At 41.3% G+C, this 7,295-nt stretch overlaps 1 long non-coding RNA gene across 1 annotated transcript in view; it reads left to right on the plus strand.

The window, feature by feature from the left end:
- The first annotated feature begins 820 nt into the window (after positions 1–820).
- The window catches only part of LOC139766065 (uncharacterized), an 86,880-nt gene continuing 80,405 nt past the window's right edge, over positions 821–7,295 (plus strand). Inside the window, exon 1 of the long non-coding RNA XR_011716780.1 lies at positions 821–915. This is a non-coding gene — a long non-coding RNA (uncharacterized lncRNA). The remainder of the gene's footprint in view (positions 916–7,295) is intronic.

The raw sequence follows: 7,295 nt of genomic DNA on the forward strand, positions 1-7,295 counted from the left end.
CTGATTTTTTCACTTTTATATGCTAACTTACAAAATATTATTTGTGTTTTCACTCAAGACTATTCGACAACAGAGCTAACCTAACCTAACCTAACCTAACTTAAACTCAACCTAACCTAACCTAACTTAAAATCACCTAACCTAACCTAACCTAACTTAGACTCACCTGACCTAACCTAACCTAAACTCACCTAACTTAGACTCACCTAACCTAACGCAAACTCGCCTAACCAAACTTAAACTCACGTAACTTGAACCTAACCCAAACTCGCCAAACCTAATCTGTCCTTACCCAACAGGGGAAGTGGTTATAATGATTGTTACGACTCCATTGTGATATGATTTTGGTCGATACTGGCAAGTAATTTTTCAGGCGTAATTAAACTTTATAATGACTCATGATACAGACGAAATTCCTTCGCATGATTTTGCACACACACACACACACACACACACACACACACACACACACACACTTTTGTGATTGTAAAAGGCATAGAAAACGGTTCCCGTAACTAAATTTCTTTGAGGGCAAGAACAGTCGTTTTCTGTTGTATTAAGGATTAGCTTCGGTATTTCGGACGTTTTTTCTTTTTTCTTTTTCTCTCTGTTCTATCTAAGGACAGAGGAAACACGCACGTCGCTTGACAATACACACACGAACCATAAAACTCTTCGGGAAAGATATTGATAAGAACTTATATATAAACATCATGTGTCAAGATTATCCAGGGTTTTCCCCCAAAGAATTTTCCCCCCATCGCCTTTTTGAACGCGTCACGAATCAGGGGGTATTAACGCGGAACATTTTCTGTTTCAGTGTGACAAAAGGAAAACGTATTTTGTCAACAGGAAACAAGGCATTTCGAGCAGGGTCCGGCGCCAGTGCATTCGAATCATGCCTTCAAGAATAAGGTAAGAGTACAGGTGTGGTGGAGTAGGGGCGAAAAAAATGAATTTTTGATTTATCCATTTTCACCGTATTCTGTGAAAAATGAAATAGTTGATTTTTTAAATCTATGCATTGGAAAAGATTTTATTTTTAATTATTTTTTCAACTTGTGTATGTCATTGAAGAGGAAACTGTTAGTTCTTTTTTTTCTTTGTATAATGGTAATTACTGATTTTGTAACGTATGTAATAGGAAAGAAAAAATGGTTGACTTCTTAGCATATGCATTTGAAGAAATTTTTATTTTTGATCTAATGTATTGGATAGCCAAACGGTTGATTTCTTTGCATAAATATGTGAGAATAAAACATTATTATTATTATTATTATTATTATTATTATTATTATTAGTATCATTATTATTATTATTATTATTATTATTATTATTATTATTTATCCCTGGGGATAGGGGAGAAAGAATACTTCCTACGTATTCCCTGCGTGTCGTAGAAGGCGACTAAAAGGGGAGGGAGTGGGGGGGCTGGAAATCCTCCCCTCTCAATTTTTTTTAATTTTCCAAAAGAAGGAACAGAGAAGGGGGCCAGGTCAGGATATTCCCTCAATGGCCCAGTCCTCTGTTCTTAACGCTACCTCGCTAACGCGGGAGATGGCGAATAGTTTGAAAAAAAATAAAAAAAAAATTATTATTATGATTATTATGATTATTATTATTATTATTATTATTATTATTATTATTATCATTATTTTTATTATTATTATTATTATTATTATTATTATTATTATTATGTGGGATAGGGTATTGTTGATCTTTTAATGTGTGTCCTGGTAAAGGATAATGATAATTTTTCAATTATCCACTTGAAAAAGATTATCTATATTTTCTTTTTCAACTTGTGTTTAAACATGTGTAGTTGGAAAGGAAATTTATAGTTTTTCTTGATGGTTTATAGTTTTTTTTTTTCTTGAAAAGGAAGTTGTTGATTATCTTGACTTTTGTGGCAGAAAAAAATTGTTGCATCTTCCTTTCGTAAATACTATTTTAAAAGGAAATTGCCGGATTTTAATTTTTGTGTTCGTATACAGTAGGCAATTAAGCATTCAGTTTTTGACTTGTATAGAATTTATGTTAACTCATATTTTACTTATCTTTTTTCTTTGTAAAAATTTGTATCCAACTTGATCTTACCTTACCAGCGGGTTCGAATTCTTTTCTTTTTCTTGTCCAGTTCTTATAGTAAATCGCAAACTGCTCTACGTGGTTACACAGATGCTGTTGGTTACATAAGTTCTGATCGCATACATACCATTCTTAACTTGTTAATGGGATTGGGTACAGTATACACATCATTGATCAGAATATCTAATATACTACATAGCGAACCAGTTCGACGTATTCTAGATATATATTTGCCTGTTTAACTCCATTTGAGAGGGTCAGGGAAAATGATTTGGTAAACAGAGATGAGGTAGTGAAAGCTTTGCGGAAAAGGAAAGCCGGCAAGGCGGCGGGTTTGGATGGTATTGCAGTGGAATTTATTAAAAAAGGGGATGACTGTGTTGATGACTGGTTGGTGAGGATATTCAATGTACGTATGGCTCATGGTGAAGTGCCTGAGGATTGACGGGAAGCATGCATAGTGCCATTGTACAAAGGGAAAGGGGATAAAGGTTAGTGTCCAAATTACAGAGGTATAAGTTTGTTGAGTATTCGGGGGAAATTTTATGGGAGGGTATTGATTGAGAGGGTGAAGGCATGTACAGAGCATCAGGTTGGGGAAGAGCAGTGTGGTTTCAAAAGTGGTAGAGGATGTATGGAGCAGGTATTTGCTTTGAAGAATGTATGTGAAAAATACTTAGAAAAGCAAATGGATTTGTATGTAGCATATATGGATCTGGAGAAGGCATATGATAGAGTTGATAGAGATGCTCTGTGGAAGGTATTAAGAGTATATGGTGTGGGAGGCAAGTTGCTAGAAGTAGTGAAAAGTTTTTATCGAGGATGTAAGGCATGTGTACGAGTAGGAAAAGAAGAAAGTGATCAGCTTATGGATGGGGTTGTTAGGGAGATGAATGCAAGAGTTTTGGAGAGAAGGGGGAAGTATGCCGTCTGTTGTGGATGAGAGGGCTTGGGAAGTGAGTCAGTTGTTCGCTAATGATACAACGCTGGTGGCTGATTCGGGTGAGAAATTGCAGAAGCTGGTGACTGAGTTTGGTAAAGTGTGTGAAAGAAGAAAGCTTGAGAGTAAATGTGAATAAGGGCATGGATTTGTATGTAGCATTTATGGATCTGGAGAAGGCATATGATAGAGTTGATAGAGATGCTCTGTGGAAGGTATTAAGAATATATGGTGTGGGAGGAAAGTTGTTAGAAGCAGTGAAAACTTTTTATCGAGGATGTAAGGCATGTGTACGTGTAGGAAGAGAGGAAAGTGATTGGTTCTCAGTGAATGTAGGTTTGCGGCAGGGGTGTGTGATGTCTCCATGGTTGTTTAATTTGTTTATGGATGGGGTTGTTAGGGAGGTAAATGCAAGAGTTTTGGAAAGAGGGGCAAGTATGAAGTCTGTTGGGGATGAGAGAGCTTGGGAAGTGAGTCAGTTGTTGTTCGCTGATGATACAGCGCTGGTGGCTGATTCATGTGAGAAACTGCAGAAGCTGGTGACTGAGTTTGGTAAAGTGTGTGGAAGAAGAAAGTTAAGAGTAAATGTGAATAAGAGCAAGGTTATTAGGTACAGTAGGGTTGAGGGTCAAGTCAATTGGGAGGTGAGTTTGAATGGAGAAAAACTGGAGGAAGTGAAGTGTTTTAGATATCTGGGAGTGGATCTGTCAGCGGATGGAACCATGGAAGCGGAAGTGGATCATAGGGTGGGGGAGGGGGCGAAAATTCTGGGGGCCTTGAAGAATGTGTGGAAGTCGAGAACATTATCTCAGAAAGCAAAAATGGGTATGTTTGAAGGAATAGTGGTTCCAACAATGTTGTATGGTTGCGAGGCGTGGGCTATGGATAGAGTTGTGCGCAGGAGGATGGATGTGCTGGAAATGAGATGTTTGAGGACAATGTGTGGTGTGAGGTGGTTTGATCGAGTGAGTAACGTAAGGGTAAGAGAGATGTGTGGAAATAAAAAGAGCGTGGTTGAGAGAGCAGAAGAGGGTGTTTTGAAGTGGTTTGGGCACATGGAGAGGATGAGTGAGGAAAGATTGACCAAGAGGATATATGTGTCGGAGGTGGAGGGAACAAGGAGAAGAGGGAGACCAAATTGGAGGTGGAAAGATGGAGTGAAAAAGATTTTGTGTGATCGGGGCCTGAAAATGCAGGAGGGTGAAAGGAGGGCAAGGAATAGAGTGAATTGGAGCGATGTGGTATACCGGGGTTGACGTGCTGTCAGTGGATTGAATCAAGGCATGTGAAGCGTCTGGGGTAAACCATGGAAAGCTGTGTAGGTATGTATATTTGCGTGTGTGGACGTATGTATATACATGTGTATGGGGGTGGGTTGGGCCATTTCTTTCGTCTGTTTCCTTGCGCTACCTCGCAAACGCGGGAGACAGCGACAAAGTATAAGAAAAAAAAAAAAATATATATATATGTATATATATGTGTGTGTGTGTGTGTGTGTGTGTGTGTGTGTGTGTTTACAAACGACTGATTTACTTTTATGAATGGGAATGTTTTAGCTTCCATATCCAAACAGCGTAAAATCATGAGTTGTTACAGGACGCTGAAAAGTAAGTGGGTAAAGAGTCACTGAAATACGCACGTGACGAGTTGTAGCTTCGATGAGGTAATGGAGGTGAGCAAGAGGTGAGCTGCTGATGTCTTGGCGAGGGATCGCCGTCCTGTGGCGTTAGGTCTACGTGACGGAGGAGAGGCAGACGGGGAAGAGAGAGAGAGAGAGAGAGAGAGAGAGAGAGAGAGAGAGAGAGAGAGAGAGAGAGAGAGAGAGAGAGAGGGTAAGGTGATAAAGAGGGCTCGTGAGAGGTGAGTGAGGGAGGCTGATGGAGAGCTGCTGGAGTGAGTGACAGTGAGGGGTGAGGTATGATTGACAGTGTCATCACTGGGTGTATTAGTAAGTGCCACGGGTGATATCCCTGCCGCCCACGGTGGCCCAACACTGCTACTGATTCAAGAATGGCACTACAGGTCCCTAGCGACCTCCCTTCCTGGAGATACACAGGGTCAACCGTAGATACGTAGGGCCAGCAGTAATTATATAGGGTCAACAGTAAATACATAGGGTCAACAGTAGATGTATAGGGCCAACAGTAGATACGTAGGGCCAGCAGTAGATATATAGGGTCAGCAGTAAATACATAGGGTCAACAGTAGATATATAGGGCCAACAGTAGATAAATAGGGTCAGCAGTAAATACATAGGGTCAACAGTAGATATATAGGGCCAACAGTAGATAAATAGGGTCAGCAGTAAATACATAGGGTCAACAGTAGATATATAGGACCAACATTAGATATATAGGGTCAGCAGTAGATACGTAGGGCCAGCAGTAGATATATAGGGTCAGCAGTAAATACATAGGGTCAACAGAAGATATATAGGGCCAACAGTAGATAAATAGGGTCAGCAGTAAATACATAGGGTCAACAGTAGATATATAGGGCCAACCGTGTCAACAGTAGATATATAGGGCCAACATTAGATATATAGGGTCAGCAGTAGATACGTAGGGCCAGCAGTAGATATATAGGGTCAGCAGTAGATACATAGGGTCAACAGGAGATATATAGGGCCAACAGTAGATATATAAGGGTCAACAGTAGATACATAGGGTCAACAGTAGATATATAGGGCCAACGAGATACATAGGGCCAACAGTAGGTACATAGGGCCAACAGTAGATACTTAGGGCCAACAGTAGATACTTAAGGCCAACAGTAGATCTATAGGGTCAATAGTAGATACTTAGGGCTAGGAGTAGATACATAGGGTCAGCAGTACACACATAGAGCTAACAGTAGACGCATAGGGCCAACAGTAGACACTGCCAACAGTATACAACATAGGGCCAGCAGTAGAAAGCATAGGGCCAACAGTATACGACATAGGGCCAACAGTAGAAACCATAGGGCAACAGTAGACGATATAGGGCCAACAGCAGACACATAGGGCCAACAGTAGACACATAGGGCCAACAGTAGACAACACTGGGCCAACAGTAAAAACTTAGGGCCATCAGTGGACAACACAGGGCCCACATATAGACACATAGAGCCAACAGTAGACACATAGAGGCAACAGTAGAGAACATAGGGCCAACGGTGGATACATAGGGATAACAGTAAACACATAGGGCCAACAGTAGACACGTAAGACCAACAGTAGACACATAGAGGCAACAGTAGACAACATAGGGCCAACACTAGATACATAGGGCCAGCAGTAGACATATAGGGCCAACAGTAGACAGCATGGGGCCAACAGTAGATACATAGGGCCAGCAGTAGACATATAGGGCCAACAGTAGACAACATAGGGCCACACACATTTGCCACGTCAAACCCCTATCTCTTCCCCTGCTATGTAAAATATTCCTCACAATAAAGCTATAAATATAAAACAAATTAGACTGCCAAGTTCGTTTCTGCGAAAAACAAAAAAAGTTAAAACGAACAGTCTAAAAAGAAAAAGAAAAAAGAAAGAAATAAGGGAAAACTGTTTTAATTGTTACATTTAGTATATTTTTGCGTGTCGTGTTTCTATTTGGTGTCTTGTTTTAAGCCTGACCGTAATCGGTTCAAGGGGAGTTTGTGTTTTGGTAGCAGCTCGTCCCAAATGGCGTGTGTGTGTGTGTGTGTGTGTGTGTGTGTGTGTGTGTGTGTGTGTGTGGCTTTATACGGTGTAATGGCAGGAGGGAACTCAGCGTCCATCACAGCCAAACATCAGAATCCCCTTAAAGTGTTCAGGTGATTGATACATTTTAAGCAAAAAAAAAAAAAAGAATAAAAGATAAAAAGGTTCAGAATACACATGATGCAAGCTGGAGATCGATTGAGCTGGCTCACCAGCCAGGCTTCCCCAAACAGCAGCTGAGGTTGTGGTCGTGCTGGAAGGCTGTACACGAGATCGACGTAAGGGGTCGGAGGGTCGGGGGGTCTCTCTGTGTGTAGTGGCTGGAAGGCACTGGTCAGGAAGAGAGGGGGTCTTCATGAGTAATGGGCCCACAAGAAGGAGGAGGAGGAGTAGGAGGTCGTAATGGGCCCACAAGAAGGAGGAGGAGGAGGAGGAGGTCGTAATGGGCCCACAAGAAGGAGGAGGAGGAGGAGGAGGAGGAGGAGGTCGTACTGTTCCCATGTGCTGGGATGATGGCGCCTCTTCTTCCCTCCTTTTGCTTTCCCCTCCCCTTCCTCCTCGTATCCTCCTCCTCCTCCT

This window comes from Panulirus ornatus, chromosome 56 (genome assembly GCF_036320965.1).
Source record: "Panulirus ornatus isolate Po-2019 chromosome 56, ASM3632096v1, whole genome shotgun sequence".
NCBI lineage: Eukaryota > Metazoa > Arthropoda > Malacostraca > Decapoda > Palinuridae > Panulirus > Panulirus ornatus.